This window comes from Octopus sinensis, linkage group LG1 (genome assembly GCF_006345805.1).
Source record: "Octopus sinensis linkage group LG1, ASM634580v1, whole genome shotgun sequence".
Taxonomy (NCBI): domain Eukaryota; kingdom Metazoa; phylum Mollusca; class Cephalopoda; order Octopoda; family Octopodidae; genus Octopus; species Octopus sinensis.
The window spans coordinates 125693323-125719822 of record NC_042997.1 but is presented as its reverse complement, the minus strand read 5'-3'; positions in this window follow the sequence as shown (position 1 = coordinate 125719822).

Sequence of the window (26500 nt, the reverse complement as noted above, 5' to 3'; positions counted from 1 at the left end):
TCATCTTGTTTGTTGTTAACACAACGTTTCGGCTGATATACCCTCCAGCCTTCATCGAAAAATACCTTAGGAATGAGAGCTCAGGTTCTAAATATCCCAAGACACCTGAAGAAGGCTGGAGGGTATATCAGCCGAAATGTTGTGTTAACAACAAACAAGATGAGGACAAATATCTGTCAAATGTAAATAATGTAAAAAATGAGCATGAAGACGGATGAAATACTGCTAAGCATTTCATCCAGCGTGCTAACGATTCTGCCAGCTCGCCACCATGATGTTTAAGTAACTGAAATTACAATACACCTCCCTGAACTGGACGCTAGTCCATCACAGGGTTAATTTCCCAGCTATTGTTGGAATTCAGTTTATAGCAGAGTGGACGTGAGCCTTGCGAAATAAAATATTTTGCTGAAGAACAGAATGCATTGGCCGGTCAAGAAATCGAAACTACTATCACACGATTCCCTAATCACCAGGTCATGCACCTTCACTACAACAATAAAGTAAGAAAGCAAGAAAAATATTTATAATTTACTTCCAAACCATATTGTCCTGGGTTCAATCCCACTGTGTAGTATCTTGAGCGAGTGTCTTGTATTGTAGCCATGTGAGTGGATTTGGTAGACGGAAACTGAAGGAAGCCCTTAGTAAATATATATGTTGTGTGTGTGTGCGTGTGCTTTTGTGTCTGTGTCTCCCATCACCATTTGAAAACCGTTGTTGCTGTGTTTATGTCCTCATAGCCTAACGGCTCGGCCAAAGGGTGCCCTAGCATGGCTGCTGTCTAATGGTCTTTATTCCGGCTTTCTGTGTTCCAAACCTGCTGAAGTTCAACCCCACATTTTCATCATTTCAAAGTCGATAAAATAAAGTAGTAAACTAGGGTGGTCAACTGGCAAAATCGTTAGAGCATCAGCAAGAATGCCTTGTGATATTTGTTCCAACTCTTTGCGTTGAGAGTTCAAATTACGCCGCGGCCTATTTGGGCAGTAGACTTAACCGCCATCCGATTTAACATCATCTGGTATCTTTGGTGCCTTTAGCGGAGTCTACTCTGTGGTAAGCATTCAGACTAGGTCTCTGGTTTGACCATCTTCTCCCCACCCCTACCAGTGTCGAGGGTGCTATAAAAGGAGCATAAGCCTTGTTCTTTCACCCGCCTAAACCATGGAAAATTAAAAAAAAGGGTAACAGAAGAGCCCTTAATGAACGGACTGGTTCACTTTTGTTTGTATTTCTGTTTACTTCTTTTGTATTTGTTAATTTCTTTGGAATGGCTAATTAGATCCTTGTTGAGTTATGTTCTTTTTGTTGTTTAACCCTAGACCAATCCTGATCGAGCAAAGCCTACGATCCTGCCATCTGCGCAGATTGTAATAGGACCATCCCGTCTTATTTCTATGTGCAAGAATCGCAAGACCACATTATCCAACGTAACTTCTTCTGGCCACCTTGCTTAATTTACTACCAACTGTGCACATTCTTTCAAAAAATATGAAAAAACAAGAAAGAATAAATTACACAGTGCAGTATTCATGTCTTTCAGAAACATTTTTTCTTGCTCTGGATTGTCGAAGCCGAGAATAAACTATCTGCATTGGTTGTTAGTTGTCAGGACACTGCATCCTCAAAAAATAAAAAAAACGAAAAACGAAAAAAACATTCCCTATTTCCTATAATTTGCCAACGCTATTCCTGATGTGTCTTTGCACCATTTCCTTTGTATGGTTTTTCTGTTTTATTCTGTGTACAGTGCATGTACTTTTGGTTTTCATTGCTGTTTTTCTTTACTTGACTTATTTCTGCTTTCTGACCTCTTTTTTGCCTTTTTCGACGAGTTTTTGTACCTCCTAAGCACTGTATACAATAATATCATTATTATTATTATTATTATTATTATCATTATTATTATTATTATCATTATTATTATTATTATTAATATTATTAGTATTGAGTGAGAGTGCAGTGCATGCCATCAAAGTGACACCGGGGTAAAATATACGAAGCCCAGTATATCCATCAAGACTACCCGTCAGATAAAGGTACACTAGGCACATGCATCACAACCATATGTGCGCTACATGGTGATCTCATATCAAGATAAACAGCGCATGGCCTTGCAGGTGGGGCCCAGTTAGAATTTTCTTCTGGTCGAGTAGCCAGAAGGTCCCTGAATAAAGGTTGTTTAAGGATGTTGAACGAACCACCCATGTTTCCAGAGGTGAATTATTCAAACCACAAAGAATCCCTCTCAACACATGGCTATGATGCTCCCCCACTACTTCTGCTCGTGATCAGAGATGCACATATCGTCAGCCACTAAGGGACATGCTCAACTGGTTAAGGTCAAACAACTGACAAGCAAATCTGTGGTATTGAGCAGAATATTTGCTGTAGCCCGTCTTTTATACCAAGGCAAAACAATGTACATGATAACACTTCCAATCATTTAAGATCAGAAGCCATGAGAGCCACTTGCCTGGTACTGCATCAGGGTATTTATTATTATTATTATTATTATTATTATTATTATTATTGTTATTATCATCATTATCATCATCATCATTATGAGACGATACTATGCGATAGGGGAAAATTTGGCTGTTATTTCTAACTGGTCGAGCAATCACGTTAAGACTTCCTCCTTAATTTGTAGATTAGTTGATGGTTCTTATGTTCATCGTTTTACCTCATCCAGCCTCGAAATAAACAATTTATTTAACCTTCTCGTTGATTCGTTTACTTTGTTCGTTCTTGCATGTTTACATGGTAGAATGTGGTGGTGGTGGTGGTAGGAGTCTTGGTAACAGTAGATTGCTTTGTATTTTTTTTTAATATATAAAACCTTTACGTAGGAAATTGATAGTATTCCAAGTTAGACAAAAACTAGTTGTGTATGACTTATTTGACCCTCGTTTCTATTATATGCACATTAGCCAAGATTCAAACACCGTTTTTGTTTTTACTTTTGTAGAATTCATTTAAATAGATGTCATTTTTATTACCCCATATTGTATTCATATACATCGTATAGAGATAAATTAATGCTTAGTATAATTCCATTAAATACGAATGAGGAAGACATATTTTAGCCTTGCATAATATATCAATTGTTTCTGATGTTTTAGATACAAGGTTTATGGTTTGTTTCCACTCATGCGTTGAATTAGTTGATCGTTAGACCTAAACATTTTATATGATCAAATTGTTCAATTTAATAATTGCCATTTATGAATAAGGAGCCTTGTTTCTGATGGTTTATTTCAGAATTTTTAAAGATAATAAATTTAGTTTTATCATAATTTCGGGGTAAGTCTATTTGATTTGTACCATCTGTCCATTTTAGGAAACTTAGCATTTATCATTACAGTTGCTTCACTGAAGTTGTTCGCTTCCAAGAATGTATTAGAAATCGTTTGTAAAAATAGTAATGGTGAACATATTTAATATAATCAGGTAAAGTATGAGTGTATATTAGAAATAGTATTGGTTCCAATATTAGTCACTCATAGACATTTTTAGAGTCAGAAAATACGTCCAGCTTTTTTTAGAGTCAGAAAATATGTCATTCCAAAACAAGTTGTAAAAAAAGCAGATATCATGCACTTCTATTTTACATATTTTTTAAAAACGAATTAATGAATTAGAGAGTTGAATACCTTTGCCAAGGTGTCAAATGCTTCAGAAGTATTAAAAAAGATTTTAATCTGGAGTAAGGTTCGAAACCGAATCAACAAATTACCAAGTTAAAATCACGGCATAATAACAGCTTTTTCATGTTATTGGCCGAGTTATGGACCAACCCAGACACCATGTGATGCATCTTTGCGGAAACGTTCAGAATATCCTTCTAACAAGGCCAGTAATTTGGCACGTTTTTAGAGCCAGTCGAGACGAAACGCGTATTCACTCTAACCAGGCCATATCGCGCAGAGACCGGCCGATTCAGTTCACGTCTCACCTCTATCCACATAGTTTGTGACCGCTTGCAGCTAAGCTAACCAGATACTCATTTTGCTGCTTTTAACAATCATTACCACTCTTTACTCAACTTAGCAGCTACAGTTCACCAACATGAACATAGCAAGTATATTTTCTCCTGTCTTGGCAGCTTAATTACAGTGTTTAGTCACCGGCCTTTGCGCCCTGAGTTCGAATCCAGCCGTGGTCAATTTTCTTTTTCTCCTTCAAGGGTCAATACGAATATCAAGGATATACTGAGGCCAATTTAATCTGCTAACTTCTCCACAAATTTCTGATAATGTGTACAATTCTTTAACTAAATTCTAGTGATCACCCACATCCTCATCTTGGCTCTCTGTCGTTACGTCGACGAGTGTACTAGATGATCCGATCGACAGAACAGTCTGATCGTAAAATTAGCCGAACACTCAGCAAACACGTGCGCCAATAAAGTAGTTAGGAGTGGCTGTGTGGTAACTATCTTGCTTACCAACCACATGGTTTCGGGTTCATTACCACTGTGTGTCACCTTGAACAAGTGTCTTCTACTATAGCCTCGGGCCGATCAAAGCATTATGAGTGGATTTGGTAGACGGAAACTGAAAGAAGCCTGTCGTATATATGTATATATATGTGTGTATTTATGTGTTTTGTGTTTGTTCCCCCAGCATCGCTTGACAACCGACAGTGGTGTGTTTACGTCCCTGTAACTTAGCGGTTCGACAAAAGAGACCGATAGAATAAGTACTAGGCTTACAAAGAATAAGTCCTGGGGTCGATTTGCTCGACTAAAGGCGGTGCTCCAGCATGGCCACAGTCAATGACTGAAACAAGTAAAAGAGTAAAGAGAATAGTGAGTGTGATACAGCGTGACAAGTCTGGTCCATTTGAATTAATTTTGCCAGCTGTAGCAACGAGAAGTAAACCCGCTTAATCTTTGGACATCATCTTATAATCATCAAATAAAGAAACCATGTAACTTACAAGAGACTAATATTTTTCCAATATTCTTTAAAAATAGAAGCTGTATACGGAGTGGTCTATATAATTCTGTTTATTTCTTTCTCGGATAATGTAGTCATTATTGCATCTTTTATTGACATTAAGAAAATACCAGTTTTCACCACAAAGTTTGCAAGACAAATACTAATAACTTTAGTACTAATACATCTTTTATGGCCATAGTTATTTTTCTATTTATGCCATCTATTTCTGGAGTTTCTTTATCAATAACATTTTAATGTAGTAACTACCTCTAATTCAAATGTTGGTTTGAATGAAAAACTTATTTACATTATATTTATCAAATAACAGCGGGTCATAGCTGCAGTGTTCAGTTTTTAACTGCAGGATTCTTTACAAAACACATCTTTCAAAACTTTCAGTAATATGTGAACTACTGGACTATTTATAGACAGAAGTTTAGTAAAGAGTTAACGTATTTTATGCAGGGAACGTCAGGAGGCTAAACCAGTGACAAAGCTGTTGTTATAGACGGCACTATTCTTAGACAGGACACACTGCTTGAAATATTTAACATTTTGCATCGTCTAATAATAGTCCTAAGAAAAGAAAAAAAAATACACTACGTATTTGGGAGTGGGGAAGATGCAGAACGTCAAATAAATAACGACAGTCGAGCATTGCTCTACTCTACATCTTTCAACATCTTATTGCCAGGTGAAAAGAAACAGGTAAACAAGGCTCTCTACCAAGTTACCGTGCCATATGTCGTGTAAGAATTACTGGTATGATGGTGATGATGTCACCACATTTTTTTGAGTATCTTTTACTCGTTTTAGTCATTGGACTGTGGCCATACTGGGGCACTGCCTTGAAGAGTTTAGTCGAACAAATCGACCCCTGTACATATATTTTTTTTATTTGTATGTCTGATACTTAGGCATTCTTTCGATATGAGTCCCATTTACGTCACGTGTATTTGTATACATTTGAAGAAGATCGTCACTTTCCGTAAAATTTTCATTTTTTTTATATATCTGGGGTTAGGGTTAGGGTTAGGGGTGGGAGGAAGGGTATCTTTTTTCTTCAGAAAAATAAACCCACGTGGGTTTATAAGTGACAGTTATGTTACTAGTAACGAATGATCGCCGATACTTATTACATCGGAATCTTTTGCCAAACTGCTAAGTTACAGGGATATAAACAAAGCAGTACCGGTTATCAGGCGGCGGTGGAGTACAAACACAAAGACGCTTGTGCGCTCTCCCCTACCTCACACACAACCACTCCCACAAGATATGTGCACGCGCGTTGTGAATCCGGAACTGGCCTTTTAGCTGCCTTCCTTGAGCTCAGATGCCAAATAAAGCTTTTATTCATAATTACATGTAATTTACTAAGTGAACAACAAACAAAAAAATGTTTCTGTAGAAGTTGGTGTCTGATGTGTGTTTGAGATGGTTCAGGTGTTTCGTGAGGTGTTTATCAATCGTGCTCGTAACTTGCGTAAACACATTAACTTGTATATACAAACAACCTTCTGTTTATATACAACAAAGTTTTTAACCAAGATATAAAACCTTGCGTGTATGTATATGTGTATGAATTATATATATATATGTGTATATGTATATATATATATATTCTTTTATTTGTTTCAGTCATTTCACAGCAGCCATGATGGAGCACCGTCTTTAGTCGAACAAATCGACCTCAGGATTTATTGTCTGTAAGCCTAATACTTATTCTATCAGTATCTTTTGCCGAACCGTTAAGTTACGGTGACATATACACATCAGCATCGGTCCTCAAGCGATGTTGCAGACACACACACACACACACCACACACACACACACATATATATATATACGACAGTCTTCTTTCAGTTTCCATTTACCAAATCCACTCGTAAAACCTTGGTCGGCCGAAGGCTATAGTAGAAGGCACTTGTCCAAGGTGACACGCAGTGGGAATGGACCCGGAACCATGAGGTTGATAAGCAAGCTACTTACCACATCGCCGCGCCATATTTCTTCTGCGCTGGGCTAGGTAGGTTTCAATATATATATATATATATATATATATATATATATATATATATATATATATTATATATATATATATATATATATATATATATATATATATGTGTGTGTGTGTGTGTGGAGGCGCAATGGCCCAGTGGTTAGGGCAGCGGACTTGTGGTCGTTGGATCGGGCGTTGCGAGTGCTTATTGAGCGAAAACACCTAAAGCTCCACGAGGCTCCGGCAGGGGGGGGGTGGCGAACCCTGCTGTACTCTTTCACCACAACTTTCACTCTTTCTTCCTGTTTCTGTTGTACCTGTATTTCAAAAGGCCAGCCTCGTCACACTCAGTGTCACGCTGAATCTCCCCGAGAACTACGTTAAGGGTACATGTGTCTGTGGAGTGCTCAGCCACTTGCACGTCAATAAATGAGCTGCGACGTCACTGGTGCTAAGTTATATCGGCATTTGCCTTTCCCTTGGATAACATCGTCTGCTCTTCCATAAACAATCTTGCCCTGACTTGTGCCTGGGAGGATAACTTTCTGGGTGCAATCCCATGGTCAGGTTGTTTATGGAAGACCAGCAGTCGCCCATACATACCAGCCTCCCCTCTCTACGTCACCGATGTTATCCAAGGGAAAGGCAAGGGCCTATAAAGCTTGGCACTTGTGACGTCGCAACTCATTTCTACAGCTGAGTGAACTGGAGCAACGTGAAATAAACTATCTTGCTGAAGAACACAACACGTAGTCCGGTGTGTGTGTGTGTGTGTGTGTGTACAAAATGGGACACGAACGCAAAACATCCGGACAACTAGATGGTACAAAAAGGGGCAACAAAACATCCAGATAGACGATACAAAGAAAACAAGGACGAGTCATTCGAAGTTTTCTAGCTTCAGTCAAGAACCGGATTATTCTCGCAATTTCGGCTGATTATTCTTGAGATTGCTCCAATTTGGCCAGCCCCAAGGAAAAACTAAGCTAAGAGCATTAGATTCCTTGGAAGAAAGCAGCGAATGTATACAAAAACAAGGACGGAAAAAACGGACAATGTTACACAAATATAAATACAATAAAAAAATACAATAAAAATAATAACAGGACATAACAACAGGTGTCTTTCGACTAAGGACGAATTGTGGCGCGTGTGGAAATGAAACCTTACGGCAGAGATACAAAAATTTCACAAACACGGAAGAATATTGATGTTGCACGGACCACGGTCAGACCAAGAAAGAAAGAGCAGGCTAGCTGATCGGTCACGTGGGAAGAGTAGAGAGAGAAGTAGAAGCAGAGGAACAGAAGAATTAAGGCACCTAGTTGTCCGGATGTTTTGCGAACTTGTCCCATTTTGTATTTTATATATATATATATATATATATATATATATATAATATATATATATATATATATATATATATATATATATATATATTATATATACATCGTTTCCTGTATTCTTAGCCGGGAATCGAAACCTTAGTCTAGATTTTTCCGTAAGCTCCTTTCTATTGTTCTCGGCATTAGTACTTCGAAATTTATGACAGCCAACTGTCATACTTAGGTAAGTCTTATTGTTTTCCCCAGTTCAATAGAGCTAAACTTATACACTTTCCATTGTTCTCCGACCTACATCCAATTTTCGGTAAGTATAAGCGCAGAATACTAAATAGAATTCTTCCTCTTTTCTTCGACACCTTTGCCGTAGGAGTATCTCTCTCTCTTTTATTCGACACCTTTGCCGAAGGAGTATCTCTCTTTTATTCGACACCTTTGCCGAAGGAGTATCTCTCTCTCTCTCTCTCTCTCTCCCTTTTATCCGGCAGCTAATGAACATGTTCTTTTCTTTCTAGCATGCTTTTCTCTCTTTTCTCTCCGATACTTAACCGGAGGAACTAAAGTTTCCATAAACTAGATCCAGTGAGGGAAGCTTTTTCATAGCCACTCGATCTGCTAAAATAGAAGCTAAATCTCTGTAAAACACACTTTATTTTATTAGGCGTAGGTACAAGCATTCAGTTAAAAAAAATTGTTCGCATTGCCGCTTTATGATTTCGCAGCATCATGGGGCAACTATCTTCTACAACAGCATCAGCCGTTCCAGTGACTTCGAGGGCCACCTCCCAGTGGTGTCGGGCGTCAACGAAGAGCCCTCGACTACAACAACACGACCAAAGTTTTTTTTTCCAAGGTCTGGGGTCTTTCGCCCCTAAGCCCTAGACCATCACCTAATCACCCTTACCCGTCTTGTTGCTTAACAGCAACAACAACAGCAGCATCAGATTGACCAAAGTTTTGGGAGTGAAATTTGGGAGAAGGAAACTGTAGAATTTCGTCTAATGGATCGTTCACTTTCTAAGTCCATTTCTCGCTTTAACATTAGCACCTGATCCTTGGGTATTTTAATCAATTTAAGGCCAAAACTACACTAATTTTCTGTCAATGCAACAACTCGTATTCATCAAACACATATTTCGCACAAATATTCCGACTACATTAATAAAATATGATTGGATCTTGTTCATTCTTTACCAATTTCGTTCAGCAATTTTATTAAATTTCTTTAAATATTTCTTATAAAAAGACGATAATGGCGCAAAAGAACAAAGGGAATTATTTCTAAATCAGGAAATTCGTTATTAATTACACTTGATTGTATATTAGAAATTTACATTATGGGAGTCAATAAATTAACAATACCATGATCGAGTTATAGCAGTACCTGGCAATGACATAAGAAGGTTGCCGACCCCTGCTATAGGGTTACACAGAAACGAAGCGGATGTTTACCTTTTGACCTACATATTTAAAAAATAATTTTTTGCAATTAAACACTTTCAAACTTCGGACATTGGTAGAATGTGTCATACAAAATATGTTTTACTCTTAGCATTTTTGAGAAAAACTTATATTTACGAAGTTATTTCACGTTAAAGTTCTCGTATTTCGGTAATTTCAACCAATCAATGACGTGTATTCAACTGAATAAAATTACTGCTTTTGTTTGTCAACAACAACCATCGGCGGTATATATTCTCTTGTCACTGTTATTTATGACATCGTTCATGCGTTTGTACTGGTTTTAGGGTTAGGGTAACGGTTTTAGGGTTAGGGTTTTTGAGTTAAGGTTAAGGTTTTAGGGTTGGGGTTAGGGTTTTAGACTTAGGGTTATCATAAATAACAGTGACGAACGAAATATACACTGCCGGAAGTTCTTGTTGACAAACAACGGCAGTAATTTTATTCAGCTGAATACATGTCATTGATTGGTTGAAATTACCGAAATACAAGAACTTTAACGTGAAATAACTTCGTAAATATAAGTTTTTCTCAAAAATGCTAAGAGTAAAAGATGTTTTATATGACACATTCTACCAGTGTCGGAAGTTTGAAAGTGTTTAGTTGCAAAAAATATTTTTAAAATCTGTAGGTCAAAAGGTAAAGATCTAACGAAGCTACAAAGCTATAAAAACATATTGCGGTATAGAACTAAAAACATCATTGAGCAGTGGTGCAATAGCGATGTAGAGCAAAGACCTTAAAGCGATGTAGAGCAAGGGCCTTAAAGCTTCAGAGCTACATAGAGCTGTGAAACAAAGGTACAATACTATAAAGGTACAGTACTATAAAACTCGGTAATTAGAGAGGTACATAACTATGAAACCACAGAGCTTTAGAGCCACAAAGCTATAGAATTATACATTTGGATATTTTCCTCCTCTCTTGAGCTGTAGTGTTATATTGTCTTCATTGCTATATATGTTAGAGGACTACAGAGTAATAAAGCGACAGAGTAACCTAACCATAGAACTATAAAGCTGCTGTTACAGTTTTATGGATCTATAAAGCAACACACACACATACACACAAACACATAGGCACACATCTCCAGCTTTATAAAGTCATAGGGATACGAAGATATATGGTTATATAGATATATATTTCTTTATTGCCCACAAGGGGCTAAACATAGAGGGGACAAATAAGGACAGACAAAAGGATTAAGTCGATTGCATCAACCTCAGTGCGTAACTGGTACTTTATTTATCAACCCCGAAAGAATGAAAGGCAAAGTCGACCTCGACGGAATTTGAACTCAGAACGTAGCTGCAGACGAAATACCTATTTCTTTACTACCCACAAGGGACTAAACACAGAGGGGACAAACAAGGACAGACAAAGGGATTAAGTCGATTATATCGACACCAGTGCGTAACTGGTACTTAATTTATCGACCCTGAAAGGATGAAAGGCAAAGTCGACCTCGGCGGAATTTGAACTCAGAACGTAGCGGCATACGAAATACCGCGAAGCATTTCGCCCGGCGTGCTAACGATTCTGCCGGCTCGCCGCCTTATGGTTATATAGATATAGAGCGACAAAGCTGTAGAGCAAAAGAACGATTGAGTCATAACACTAGTCAGCAATAGCCTGAAAAAATTGTTTGTCGGTCTCCACTAAATATTGTCTAGGGTACCACTATATTTCCAACACCAACTTCTAAATACTTAAACACTGGCTGTTAAGGGTGGAACTCTGTAACGTGGGAGTGTTTCATTGCAAAACATAGGTTATTAACCTTGCTATAAATCTTAAAACAATGTAAGGAACTAACATGAGGTTATTTTTAACATATCATGATTGCCAAACAGTTCAGTATGTGGAAATATGTTTAATGTTTAGAACATATTTATAGGAGGAAGATATATTTTGTATCACCGTAGCATAATAATATTGGAGGTTATGTTCGTCTGTATTTAGGGCGAGAGGGAAAGATCCCTTCTTCACTCTCATATGTAATTGGTCTCACATTTATGAACATACTTTGTAAATCTGGTGTTGACAGAATTTAGTGAACCAAAAAAGTTTAGTTAATTAAAATTACATATGTAATGGTGGAGGCACATGACCTAGTGGTTAGAGCAGTGGACCCGCGGTCGAGGGATCGCGGGTTCAAATCTCAGATCGGGCGAAACACCTAAGCTCCACGCGGCTCCGGCAGGAAGTATTGGCGAACTTCTGCTGACTCTTTCGCCACAACTTTCTCTCGCTCTTTCCTCCTGCATTTTGCTGCTCACCTGCGATGGACCGGCGTCCTGTCCAGGTGGGGAACCTATACGCCAAGGAAACCGGGAAACCGGCCCTTATGAGTCAGGCGTGGCTCGAGAAGGAACAAACAACAACAAACATATGTAATGAGGAATCAAGAAAAGCAGGGGAGAGAATCATCATCATCATCATCATCATCATTTAACGTCCATTTTTCCATGCTGGCATGGGTTGGGCGGATCACAACAGCATCGAAGCCTATTTGTTCCCATAGGCCTTTTTCCAAGAGATTCATGAATTCACGAACCTCATGGGCTTCGATGCTGTTGTGATCCTTAGATGACATGATTTACAACAATAATAGATATCAACACAGTATATATTTGGGACCATCTTGAAATATCCCCTTTTACTGAGAGATAAGTAAATAATCTTTAACCTAATATTTCAGGTACCAGCACAAGGTGCAGTCCTTGTTGCAATGTGAGGGCATATGCGCGTCAATGAGCCTGAAAGAGCTCTGCAAGCAGATTGCATGTCCCTAGTAGGGCCTCACATGCTGGACAGGTCGATGGACGGAGGCTGGACTAATATGAACAATCTCTTCCCAGAAGTAAGAATGGCTTGTGTACAATAAACATCCTTACCTCGAAAATAAGTCACAGAAGCATCGATGACAATTCAAAACCAACAAAATCTGGGAAAGGACGGCTTTCCTTCGGGGATACTCTACTCTGGAAAGACATATGTGGGTTCCTCTTTTCCCCATTTAGCGAGAGCGGCGCTCACAGACCAGAGTAGAAAACAGTGGCGAAAATAATCGTCGATGGCCTATGCTCTACAGGGATAAAAGGGCTTAAGTAAAATAAATGAATGATATTTCAGGCAAGAGAAACCGGATTGTGCATCGTTCATGCTCCTTCTGACTACATTTGTAATATATGGTAAAGTGAAATATCTCCAACCTGGGACTGAAATTGTGACACCGTTTCGGCTTACTGGGACCAGGAATTCACCTCTTGTTCTATGCTACAGATCATTAAAACTTCAATTTATTGTCTTCCGTATGCACATCTAAATTCAGTACATATTGAGTTTCTGATAGATTCTTTCATTGAATTACCCAACATAGATTAACTAATGAAAAACTCAGACTGAGAAGAATTTAGTGATGGTCTGTGTCGACAAAAATTATTTCAAGAAGTTCTTAAATTTAGATAAATTCCTTCGCAGCACACGAACTGAACCGAGTTTTACGAAATTTATTGAGTAATTAAATTTCCTTCAATTTGTTCTTCATTTGAACAACGGTGATCGGTAAATGCTTCATTACCACCAGACTCTAATTACTGGCTTACAGACACACTGTTTACTGTCTTTGCTACTTCGATCATTATTTCAATGGCGTTCACACAGCTGAACTAACTATCTGCATACCACTTCCGCCCAGGTCTTTTCGTCACACCTTCCACCACTCTTAATCGCTCACGTCCCTCCAGTCTCTGCACTAAACACCCCACCCTGTTTTTTCCCCTGGAACTGTAAAACTTTGAAATTCTTCTGCCAATATTTTCCTGAAAATGTGGCTTGAAACACGAGTTAAACAATTTCATCAAAGTTTCTTTACTTTTCCAAGATTGAAGCTAGACTTTGGTATTGGAGAAGTGTGTAGTTTATATTTAATTCAAATTGTTGCAGGCAAATGGTCAGAATGAGGAGAACCTGTGCAGGGAGAGAGTTCTACAAGGATTTCTTTAAGAAAAAATTGGGACTAATCTGTGTTTCCATCACGAAGACAATAATTCAAGGGCCATGTAAAAAGATTAGACTTCCTTTTAGAACAAAGTGATATTGTGAAGAAGACATACAATAAGGACTCTATGGTTGAGGTTTGAACTGATAAAACTACTTATCACTAGAACTTTGTGCGTTGAGAGCAGACTTGAAGCTTCAACGAAATACGTTTTAATGTTATAATTTTCGTTCTTTGGTGGTCGCAGGTGAAGCCAAAATAGTTACAGATTTCGTTTAATCTCGAGATCCCGCAGTGTATCTCTCTGCATGGCATATTGAGCAAGTGTCATTTATTATAATCTCGGGCTGTCCCAAGAATTGTGAGTAACAGCGGGTGAACAAAGTGATGTCATGACGTAGATATATAATAAGGTTCTGTGGTGGAGATTTGATTTCTTGAACTTGGTACCTTACTTGAGAACAGACTTGTTTTATGTTGCATTAACGTTCTTTGATGGACACAGACAGAGTCGGTATATAACAGATTCGCGACCTGAATTTTCGCATTTGCTTCCTTCGTCCTCTAATTGTGTATTTGTTTAACCTGTCAGAAATTCGCCATTTTCTTAGGTGAATCAGAGGTGAACCTAAATAAACTTAATTCTCCTCCAACTGCAAATAACCTAATTAAATTTCATGCCAGTATATATTGGTGATCCCTCAGAAAAAAAAAAGTAATTTCCTTCTGTCTGCTTCAGAGAGTATTTCACTTGGACTTGCTTCCACATAGGCACTAACAAGCTTCTCCCACACGAGCCTTGAACTTCTTACTTCTTTCCGCCAACAATAATGCCGATTTTATTCAATTGTTACGCAAACACAACTGCGGTGAGTTGGGAAAATGCAAAATATCGTATTGTGAATAACATTCTGTTAGCATCGTAAATTTCTCTTGTCCGAGTTATTGACTACTTTTCGTCACTGTATTCAATACATCCAGTTATTATTTAGGTATTACTAAGGCGGAGAGCTGGCAGAATCGTTAGCACGCCGGACGAAATGCTTAGCGGTTTCTCGCCAGTCGCTACGTACTGAGCTCAAATTCCACCGAGGTTGACTTTGCCTACCATCCTTTCAGGGGTCTATAAATTAAAATATAGTACCAGTTGCGTACTGAGGTTGCCCCTCCCCCAAAATTTCAGGCCTTGTGCCTTTAAGTAGAAAGGATTATTTAGTTGTTATACAGACATGACTGAGTAGTTAAGAAGTTCATTTTATTATGCGGTTCCATTTTCTATAGCCTCGGGTCGCACCAAGTCTTGCGAATGATATTGGGTAGACAGAAAATGCTTGGAACCCGTCGAATAGACTGGATCTGACATTTAAAAATCCAGCCTTGTCCACATTGTCACGCTGGATCTCCTTGAGAATTACGTGAAGGATACAGGTGCATGTGCCTGTGAAATAGCCACTTACTCGCTAATTCAATGAGTGGGCAGTTGCGTGGCTGGTGGGATGCGGTTCACCTCGGGTGACGCTTTGATGGTGGCTGTACTTTTGGGTCTACTGTATAAGCCTGTACAGGCTTATACAGGCTTTAAGGCAGCGAGCTGGCAGAAATGTTAGCACGCCGGGCAAAATGCGTAGCCGTAATTTGTCTGCCGTTACGCTCTGAGTTCAAATTCCGCCGAGGACGACTTTGCCTTTCGTCCTTTCGGGGTCGGTTAAATAAGTACCAGTTAAACACTGGGGTCGATGTAATCGACTTAATCCGTTTGTCTGTCCTTGTTTGTTCCCTCTGTGTTTAGCCCCTTGTGAGTAGTAAGGAAATATGTATAAGCCTGTACAAGCGGCAAACTGAAGGACTATCCAGGTGGCACATGTCCTAGCTACTGTGAGTAGGCCATTCCGTTGATCGAACATTTGGAGCACTCAACATTGAAACCAAGGGAAATCTATTTTCTCGGTTTCCTCTGATTCTTTGTGAGTGGGGGCATATCTTTGGAACACAACGTTGCTCTTTTTGGTTTGTGTGATCATCACAGAAATTTTCCTCTTCCTGGGAAGAATGCACCAAGATAGTTTTTTGGTACTTTCTCAATGCCCTGGAGAGAATTTGAACTCAGCATTGCAAGCTATCAAAACACTCACCGGTTACATAACACTTTCATTATCCACACGGTAACAAACTGCAGTTAACTGACACATTGAGCTTTAGATATGTTGGGCGACATTCTATCGACTCGGTTAGCAGTGAATCTATTTTCAATCTAGTGTCCGGTATATAAATACACCCAGACATAAGTGAATTAGTTGGCAATGAAGATATAAAATATATCTTTCTTCAAAACAGTTTCACTTCATAAAAATAGTTCTGTTTTGCTTCCAATTGTAAAATCTGTTTGCCATGAATTAATCAACAATATGATACATTAACAACAATAATAACGCCAATGTGTTTGAACGCCATATTAAAGCAAGAGAGTTAGACAAAACACGGGCAGACTATCGGAAATGCTAAGTTAGGCTTCCATCGACCCTTCACTTGTTTTGACTGCTCCGTTTCACTGAACATTTACCGAAAGTCTTCTTTAATAACAATCTATACTTGCTGATGTAAATAATTATAGAATTTCAAAGATGCTTTCACATTGTTTACTATGGCGTCGCTAACATTGTTGATATCGTCGTCGTTATGGTCATGGTCACCATTGTAATAGCAGTAGTAGTAGTAGTAATAGTAGTAGTTGTTTCTTCTTCTTCTTCTTCTCTTCTTCTTCTTCTTCTTCTTCTTCTTCTTTTCTTCTTCTTCTTCTTCTTCAACTCGTTGTTGTTGTTCATATAGATTTTTAAGAGTTTTAGGACAAAACAACCATAAAATTTCACTTCATTTGTTTGTATTGTTTTTCTCGTCGTCTTTTTCATTCACTTCCGCCATTTTCCTTTGCTCATCTTCATTATTTTATTTTTTTTGCTTTGTTTTATTTCTTCTTCTTTTTCTTCTTCTTGTTCTTGTTCTTGTTGTTCTTCTTCTTCTTTGTTTATGCTGTTATAAACTGCCGTTGTTGTTGTTATTTGTTTGGCTACTTTTTTTCCTCTTCCTTATTTCTCCGTTTCCTTCAGCTTCCTACTTCCAAGCTGCTGGTATTGCCGAAGAGATGTTGGGAAAACTCAGCGATGTTTCCATAGATACAACTGATAAGACAAGAACGTGTTGCAATCTAAATGTTCAAATGGAATTCGTCCAATTTTACTTCAAGTTCGTTTAGATTTTACCAAATTTTTCTTTGGTATTGTTTTGTCTTGTTTTTCTTCTCGAAATTTTCTTCTTGTTTTCCTTGAGCTCGCCTGTTCTGTTAAAGAATGGAGATAATGTCAGACAGGTCGTGGGAGTTAGAAAACAGTGCAAAGTTTAGAAATAAAAATATAATTATCAACAAATCGTAGATATGGAGTGATGGAGGTGGTGATGGTGGGATTGATGGTGGTGTTGATGGTGGTGATGGGAATCTGGAGTTCATCCGATACACCATAACAACCATTAGTATAAAATTTTCCATCGAAACCACCAGCGCCACCACCACCACCAGCAGCGCTACCATCATAGCTACGACCACAAATAGACACTATCAAGGAACGAAACTCAGGCGGTCATACCGACCTGCTTGAAATAGCAGTCAGATATTCCTCAAATCAACTCTCCAATTCTCAATTATCAAAAATAACGGAAGGGTACTGTGGAGGATGTAGTCCTTAATACCCTTTAAAAAAGCCGGATGGTCATGGATGGAATATTTTTGACAATAGAGCTATTCAATTAACGCTAAACTGGGGCTAAACAACATCACAACCACCATCAGTCCCAGCAGAAACACTACTTATTTCTTTACTACCCACAAGGGGCTAAACACAGAGGGGACAAACAAAGACAGACAAACGGATTAAGTCGATTACATCGACCCCAGTGCGTAACTGGTACTTATTTAATCGACCCCGAAAGGATGAAAGGCAAAGTCGACCTCGGTGGAATTTGAACTCAGAACGTAGCTGCAGACGAAATACGGCTACACATTTCGCCCGGCGTGCTAACGATTCTGCCGGCTCGCCGCCTTCAGCAGAAACACTACCGCCATCTCTACGGCGCCGTCACTACCGTCTCTGCCAGCACCACCGTTGCCACGAAGACGACGATCCCCACCACCACCACCGCCACCGTCGCACCCCCTCCCCCCCTTCATTTCCTACGTCGCGTCCAGTGTGATTAGCTGGACTGAGATTAAGTTTGGTGGCCGACAGAGAGCAGCAGTGGCAATATATTATTGGCCAAACAATATAAATGATGATTTTGGCTGGCAGACATGGAGTTTGCTTGTTTGTTCACTTTAAACAACTTTATCTCAATAGTATATCTCTCGATATAAATAAAAGTGGAGAAACAAACAGGCATGTTTGTTATAAGCAGCTTGGCAGGTTCAATTACTACCAACAGCGAAATAAATTTTGGATGAGGAGCGGGGAGTGGGTTACTTTTTCTTTTCTTTTTTTCGTTTTTATTGCTTCATACCAGTATAAGAACACAGGGATGGTTGTGTAGCTAAGCAGGGTTCGAGTCTATTACATGCCACCTTCTATCTGTCTATCTATCTATCTATCTATCTATCTATCTATCTATCTATCTATCTATCTATCTATCTATCTATCAGTCCGTTTGTTTGTCTGTCTATCTATCTATCTAATAACAATTTAATAAATAAAACATATGCATACATACATATATGTACATACCTACATCTATATGTATATATACATGCATATATGAGTACAGGACACCACAAATATTCGTAGAACACAACGAGAAACGAAAACATAAAATCAAACAAGGAAACGGACTTTTTTTAACAACGAAAAAACAGAGTACAAGACAAACAATACAAGGAATATTCCCCTTCTTCAGCTGCCCCTGTTTCGACTTAATGCGCGTTTCGAAGGTACTATCTGTCTGTCCCTATCTATCTTTTTTTTTACGATCCCTTTTGATCGAAAACCTTCCCCCCTTTTTTTCTCCCCCAAAAGAAAAGCTCTACTTTGTAATTTGTCCCGTCTGTGTTCAGCTCTGTGGCTAATAAAGAAACATATCTATCTATCTATCTATCTATCTATCTATCTATCTATCTATCTATCTATCTATCTATCTATCTATCTATCTGTCCATCTATCTCTCTGTCTGTCCATCTACCTAGCTAGCTAGCTAGCTACCTAGCTAGCTACCTACCTAGCTACCTACCTACCTACCTTCCTACCTACCTACCTGTCTATCTCTCTATCTTTCTGTACACCCACTTACGTCAAAAAAATATACTTTCACAAAGGAACTGAGAAGACGTTAATATCCAACTTTAATCCTTATCTGTTTTCTTTCACTTGTTTCTGTCATTAGACTGAAGCCATACTGGAGCACTGCTTTGAAGTATTTTAGTTGAATGAACTGACCCCAGTACTTTTCTTTTGATCCAGGTACTTATTCTATCGGTGTGTTTTTCCGAACCGCTAAGTAACGAGGGATGTAAACACACTAACACCGGTTGCCAAGCGGTGGTGACACACACACACACACATGCATATATAGCTTTAGTTATTTTTAGCTTGCTATGCCATGGTTTTTACCACGAAAGGAAGAACGATGGCCTTCAAGACAAGCATTTTAGCAGCATTATAAGGTCCTAGAGCAAATGGATGACTATTAGTGTTGAGAAGCTGGTTACTCTTGGGAAAACATGAGTAAAGTTCTTCACGATATTTCTATTTTCAGCGGAAAAGGACGTCAGAGTTCAGGGAAAATCCAATGTAAAACAGGAATGAAAGCTTCAGTGTGAAAATCGGGTGAAAAGATCTCCACAATTTGTTGGTCGGCTTCCAATAACATCATTGATCACCAAATCCTTCAAATGTTGTAGAAATTTACCTCGCTGTCTTGGTTCCTCCAAAACAAACTGATTGATCATCCTGTATAAGATCAATGGCCTGTGACTTGATCATAGGATACTTACCATCGTCGTCTAGAGGCAGTGGTCCTCATTCTTTCTATTTTTTAGCTTACGCTCTATTGGAATCTTCAATTTTTCTGTCAGCTCCCCCCCTCTCCTGATATCATTTGTGAGAAAAAAATCACTTCAATTTCGAAATAAATGGTTAACAATAAAAGCAGGTCACTTGAAATAATTGAAAACTTTTAACAAAAATAAAATTTGAAAAATTTATCGAATAATAACGAATTTTCGAATATTGCTTTTAATTAGTTTTATTATCATGAAATTTATTTCTATGAAAATTTAAAAATTAAAAATTTGTAATAAAAATTTTTGAGTAAAAATTTGTAGTAGTAAACATTAAAAAAATTGCTATCAAAGGCGACCTGTTTTCTACCATTAAGGTAATAAATTTCATAAAAATATCAGTATCTATTAATTGCACATTTATTCTCTATTATTCTATTGCACGAAAGCGAAAATATTTTGTGAGTTAAATAAAACTATAAATTACAACCGTACTTTATTTTCTGATATAACACGCATAACAAAAACTTCTATTAAAACCTAGAAAAATAATAACCTCTAAAACATGAATAGCTTTTAAGCACAAAAATAAAATCCTGTGGCAAAATATAAAAAAAAAGAGAAATCATATTACCTTCACTGTATTTATTCAGTGAGATCATTGTGGCTGATACAGTTTCGCAAGTTTTTTAATACCAGGGTCATGTTTGTTAGTGACAAATGAAAATAACCTCTACTTAACAATTTGTAAGCGATTGCGAGCTAGAAATGATACTCGGTTAAAACCTGACTCAACTTGTAAGGAAATATAACTATACTTCCTGCCAAAGCAATAGGACTTTCGTAGCAATTTCACGTCTTGTCTGTAAGTTGTTGAGTTCATGAATAAATTTAGACTGAGCAGTTTGATTACTCAACAGGTCAATATGGTTTTCTTGCAGTCTGATACTAACATCAGCTGCATTCTTCTTCTTCTTCTTCTTCCAATCAGGTCTCTCGCCATTGGCCACAAAGAATAGTTTCTAGTTCGAGCCTACTCTAAGCTACTAAGAATGCGTGTGGCAACTTGAAGATCCACCCACCACACGCGATAGACTGGCGGTTGCACGGGCGCGAAAGTTACGTTGTTATCCGCATTCCGTAAACGGTGGCTTTTAACGGGTGGAGAGTCGAACCATCCTGGTGTACAGAGGATTCGCAATCTAGACTAGGGTCTGAAAGTTTACCACACCATAATGGGTTACACCATGGTTCCTCTGCTTTGTGGCAGAAATAGGAAGAAAAAGTGAGAGAAAGAGTACAGCGGGATTCACCCCCCACCTGCCGGAGCCTCGTGGAGCTTAGGTGTTTTTGTTTAATAAACACTCACAATGCCCGGTATGGGAATCGAAACCGCGTTGTTACAACCGCGAGTCCACTGCACTAACCACTAAGCCATTGCGCCTCCACTCAGTTGCAGTTGTCCCGAATGGGTTAATCATCCAGCTTGGAATGCTCGCTTCTAGGAGATCTTTCAATCTAATTTTCAAATCATTGTGCAGTTTCTTCAAATGGCCTATGTACATTGAAATATCTCTTTGCAATTCCTCCTTAATAATATCAATGGTTGGCATCTCCTTATGGCCAGTATTTTCCTCGAATACGTTAAGTATTCCAAGAAAAGCACTAGTAGCCTCTTTTCAAAATAAAAGATTTGCATTTTTATCTTGTAATTGTTCGGCTTCTCACATTTATCTGAAAGGTAAAATATATCACATTTTGCAGCTAGGATTTCTTTTCCAAGCTGCTTATCATTCACAAGCATTAAAATGTTGTCACAAAGTTAAACGAAGCGACACAGGCAATTATCCTTAGAGATTGTTACCAGATGTATGAACTTTAAAGCTATAACATAATATCTAATTCGTACAAGACTTTCCAATGCCAGCTCGATACTTTATTCATCAATGATAAATTATCATCGAACTGTCAAATGAATCTTTTTTTTCTTCCTGTCATGAAGGAACTTAAGATACAGAAAATGTATAGTGTGTGTGTGTGTGTGTGTGTGTGTAATTCAAATTATGATGAACGTAAACAAATAAACGAAGTTTCCTTTAGAAGCGTAGAGATGTCTTAGAAAGTGAAAGAAGTGATTTTAAATTCTCAAACGCAGGATAATGCTTATAATATAGCCCGAACAGGATAAGCTACCCCTATTTTGCAGAAAAAAGTGTTGGCGGCCGGCTATACAGATATATATATATATATCATTAGCACACCGGGCGAAATGCTTAGCGGTATTTCGCCTGCAGTTACGTTCTGAGTCCAATTTCCGCCGAGTTCGACTTTGCCTTTCGTTCTTTCGGGGTCGATTAAATAAGTACCAGTTACGCACTGGGGTCGGTGCAATCGACTTAATCCATTTGGCTGTCTTTGTTTGTCCCCTCTATGTTTAGCCCCCTGTGGGGAATATATATATATATATTGTGTGTGTGTGTGTAAATCTTAAAGGAATTATGGACAGTACTTGAAAATTTAGGAAGAAAGAGAGTGATAGTTGTGTGGCTTCCATCAAAATTTTCTGTGGTCCTAAGGAACTTTGCCATGGCCCTTTTGGGACCATATGATACCAGGCTGGAAAACGCTGGTCTAGATTGTTTAGTTTGCCATCAAGATCCTCAGAGCAGCTACATATCAAATCGCTTGTTCTAATCATATTAAGTGAAGATTTGCATTTCATCCTTATGGGCTCAATAAAATAAGTACCAATTGGGAACTGGGATTGATGTACCCGACTACCTCTACCCTTTATATTGCTGGCCTTGTTCCAAAATTTAAAAGCATTATTAATCAGAAGGTTTTAGCGCCTTTTTGTTGTACATCATTAGTGTTAGTTTACGGTTTGGTGTCATGTATTTTGTATCTTGTTTCCTGAGGCTTTTGTTGTGTTTTCTGTCATTCCATTGCATGGAGAAGCCATTTTAACGAAATTTTACGGATTTAGTTTTTATTCTGAACTGATTATCAAGTTGAAGAATTGAATGGTAATTTAAATTACAATTCCGAAATAATACAGCTTGAAAAAAAATAGTGGTGCTAAACTAATCATGAAGATTGCTTCGAAACTGGCAGCGCTTCAGAACGGTATTGTACTGATAAAAGTAGAGCTCAGAAGAGAGAAAAAGAAAGAGAGAAAAAGAAAGGAGAGAGAGAGAGAGAGAGAGAGAGAGAGAGAGAGAGAGAGAGAGAGAGAGAGAGAGAGAGAGACGTGTGCAAGAAATAAAGCTTAGTTTAATATATGTACTATAAGAGAAGTACGTTGGTAATATGGCGCCTACGATCATACGGAAAGAGATTCGCACAAAAAATTGTTTTCACTAAATATCTAACTAAAGAAGTGTGTGGTGCCAATGTTTTTGCTGTGAAGCAAATGTAAGACAAAATCTGAAGAAATAACTTGCGTAAATCTGCACTAACAGATTGTAGTCTGTATTAAATCTACTAAAGAGTAGTTGATTCAGTCATTTTGATCCAAAAGAAAATTGCAAACCGCGATTAATAAAATTTTTATTGTTGCAATCAATCCATCTTTTACTTTAGTACATTATCCAGCAAATGTAACTTGTAACAAGCACATCAATCATGTCCAAATTGATATGCAAAGCCAATTCGTTGTTTTATAATGGATGTAATCGTATTCATACTAATATTTCAGCTTCTGTAGGGCAACAAACTGGTAGAATCGTTAGCACGCCGGGTGAAATGCTTAGCGGTATTTCGTCTACCGTTACGTTCTGAGTTCAAATTCCGCCGAGGTCGACTTTGCTTTTCATCCTTTCGGGGTCGATTAAATAAGTACCAGTTACGCACTGGGGTCGATGTAATCGACTTAATCCGTTTGTCTGTCCTTGTTCGTCCCCTCTGTGTTTAGCCCCTTGTGGGTAGTAAAGAAATGGGTATTTCGTCTGCCTTTACGTTCTGAGTTCAAATTCCACTGAGGTCGACTCTGCCTTTCATCCTTTCGGGGTCGATAAATTAAGTACCAGTGAAGCACTGAGGTTGATGTGATCGACTTAAACCCTTTGTCTGTCCTTGTTTGTCCCCTCTATGTTTAGCCCCTTGTGGGCAATAAAGAAATAAGAATCGTTAGCACGCCAGGCAAAATGATTAGCAACATTTCTCCGTCTTCATTTTGTGTTCAAATTCGGGCATCGTCGACTTTGCTTTTTACCCTTTCGAGGTCGATAAAATAAGTACCAGTTGAACACTGAGGTAAATGTAATCGACTAATCTCCTCTCCTCACCCCGGAATTGCTGGCCTAGTGCCAAAATTTGAAACCAGTACTTCAAGTCCGGCAATACAAAAACGAGTTGATTACTATATTTTGTTATTGATGCCGTTGTTGTTAATATTTTTTAGATTGCTGTTGTTTTAGTTGCTGTTACATAAAATTTATAGTGTCTGAAAAATTAAAACTATTTTGTTTTTATTGATTATTATAATGAATGTTTCCAATTAATTCATTTCTAAATACCGACTAGATAGACAATCATTATTGTAGACAACTAGATACATTGTTTATAAATGCTGATTGGCTAGTTAGAGACATCAAGTAGCTGTTGGTCGGGAAAATAGACTTGGTGAGCTGTTGACTGGATAAATTGGACAGTGTGGTGTGTAGATTTTGACTGGGAAGATTTTGACATAATGTAGGCGTTGTAGACGTTGATTGGATTAATAAACACAATATGAAGATGCTGAATGAGTAGAGAGATGCGGCGTATACATAGTAACGAGCAAAACGCCCCCCACCGTCCAATGGACGGTGCTGAGTTGTCAAACATTTAAACCAAATTTTCTCAAAACAACTTGTCCAACCGTCCCATAGGTCTCCTATTTGAGAAACACTGATTTAACCTAAATTTGAGACACCAGCAAAAGAAGAAATAAAGATAGACTTTTTTTTTCTATTCCAAGAAAAAACGATTTTACAAATGCACGTTCCCACGGCTTTATCGATCGCATTCTCACCTGGAATCGATTTTTGTAATTTTTTCAAGACTTATACACGCCCTGATACTGTCGGTATCTACATATCAAATTTGAGCGCAATCGGATGGAGGATGCCCGAGATCCTAGAAGACACACACACAGACAGACAGAACGGATTTTATGTAATAGATTAGACAGATAGACATGGTGTGTAGATGTCAATTGGAAAGATGGGCACAGGAATTCCCCTGTGTGGAAATATAAGGACACAGATAGTGTGTCGTATAGCCAGCTGGAGACGATGTTTCCTGGGGATGAATAACAGTAACATAAGTCCCAACCGGGACTGCTCCACATTATGTTGGTAAATAATCTTTACTATATATATTGAATGTATGGATAAAAAAAGTGCTAACGGCACACACACACACAGACACACACACACACTTACACACGCGCACACACACACACACAGACACACATGCTCGCTCGCGTGCGCACGGAGTCACATAGCTTTTACTCGTTTCTGTCATTTGGATGTGGCCATGCTGGGGCATCACTTTGACGGGGATTTAGTCGAACAAATCGACTTCAGTCCTTATTTTTCTAAAGCCTAGTTATTTTATCGGTATCTTTGGTCGAACCGCTCAGTTACGGGGACGTAAACAAATCGACACTTGTTGTCAAGCGATGGGGGAGGACAAGAACAAGTACTAAGATGCATATATCAAACCACACCACCCCATACCACTCCACACACTAGCACTGACCACTTCCCAGCACACACACCACACACCATCATCCGCGATCATCATTGGACTCTAGGTCACCTTGTAACTTCTTCAGGTTAGTATTACTACTGCTGCTGCTGCTACTACTACTACTACTACTACTGCTGTTGCTGCTACTACTACTACTGCGGCTACCACCACCACTGCTGCTGCTGCTGCTACTACTACTACTACTACTACTACTACTGCTGCTGCTGCTGCTGCTGCTGCTGCTACTACTACTACTACTACTACTACCACCACCACCACCACCACTAATGGGTAATAAAACCCTCGTTGAATGGTCATATTGTCAAACATTTTGACCAGTCAGTTTTAATTTACGGAAGTAGTCGTTCTGTAAGTTAGGCAAGTGATAAAAACAATTAAGAATATTAAATAAGGAAACAAAAACAGCTGTCGAGGATCTCCAAATTATTCTAAAGGAAATTTCCGAATATGAAACCTGAAACATAATTTCATAATGCTGATGAGGTGGTGGTGGTTGGGTGGACAGAGGGTTTCTTTATGTTAGCTTAGATTTTTCTTGGATTTATGGTTCCAGTTTTCCTGACAATTATTTCTGAATTTCTTCTAAAAATTTCCTTGACTCCAAAGACCCATTACCACATTGCTTTTTTTTAGACTTTTTCTTCTATTAAATTTAATGGATGATTTCGATTGGTCTCGACAGTACATTAAGTCTCTTTTTCTTCCGTCAAACAAATGGAGGGGGTCATACTTGATCACGTGGTTGGCCTCTTTCGTTGTTGGTTGACGACATTGCAGAGACAATAATTTAGCCACCTCTTCTGTGACTGGGGGCTGTTTCCAGATGCGAGTGCCTTGCCCCGTGTACACTTACCGCCTCTCTATTCATGGATATGCTACAAAAGAAAGAGAAGTCTATAGGTTCGCAGCATCCTTGTATATATCTGCATTAAAACCACTCCCTCTGGATT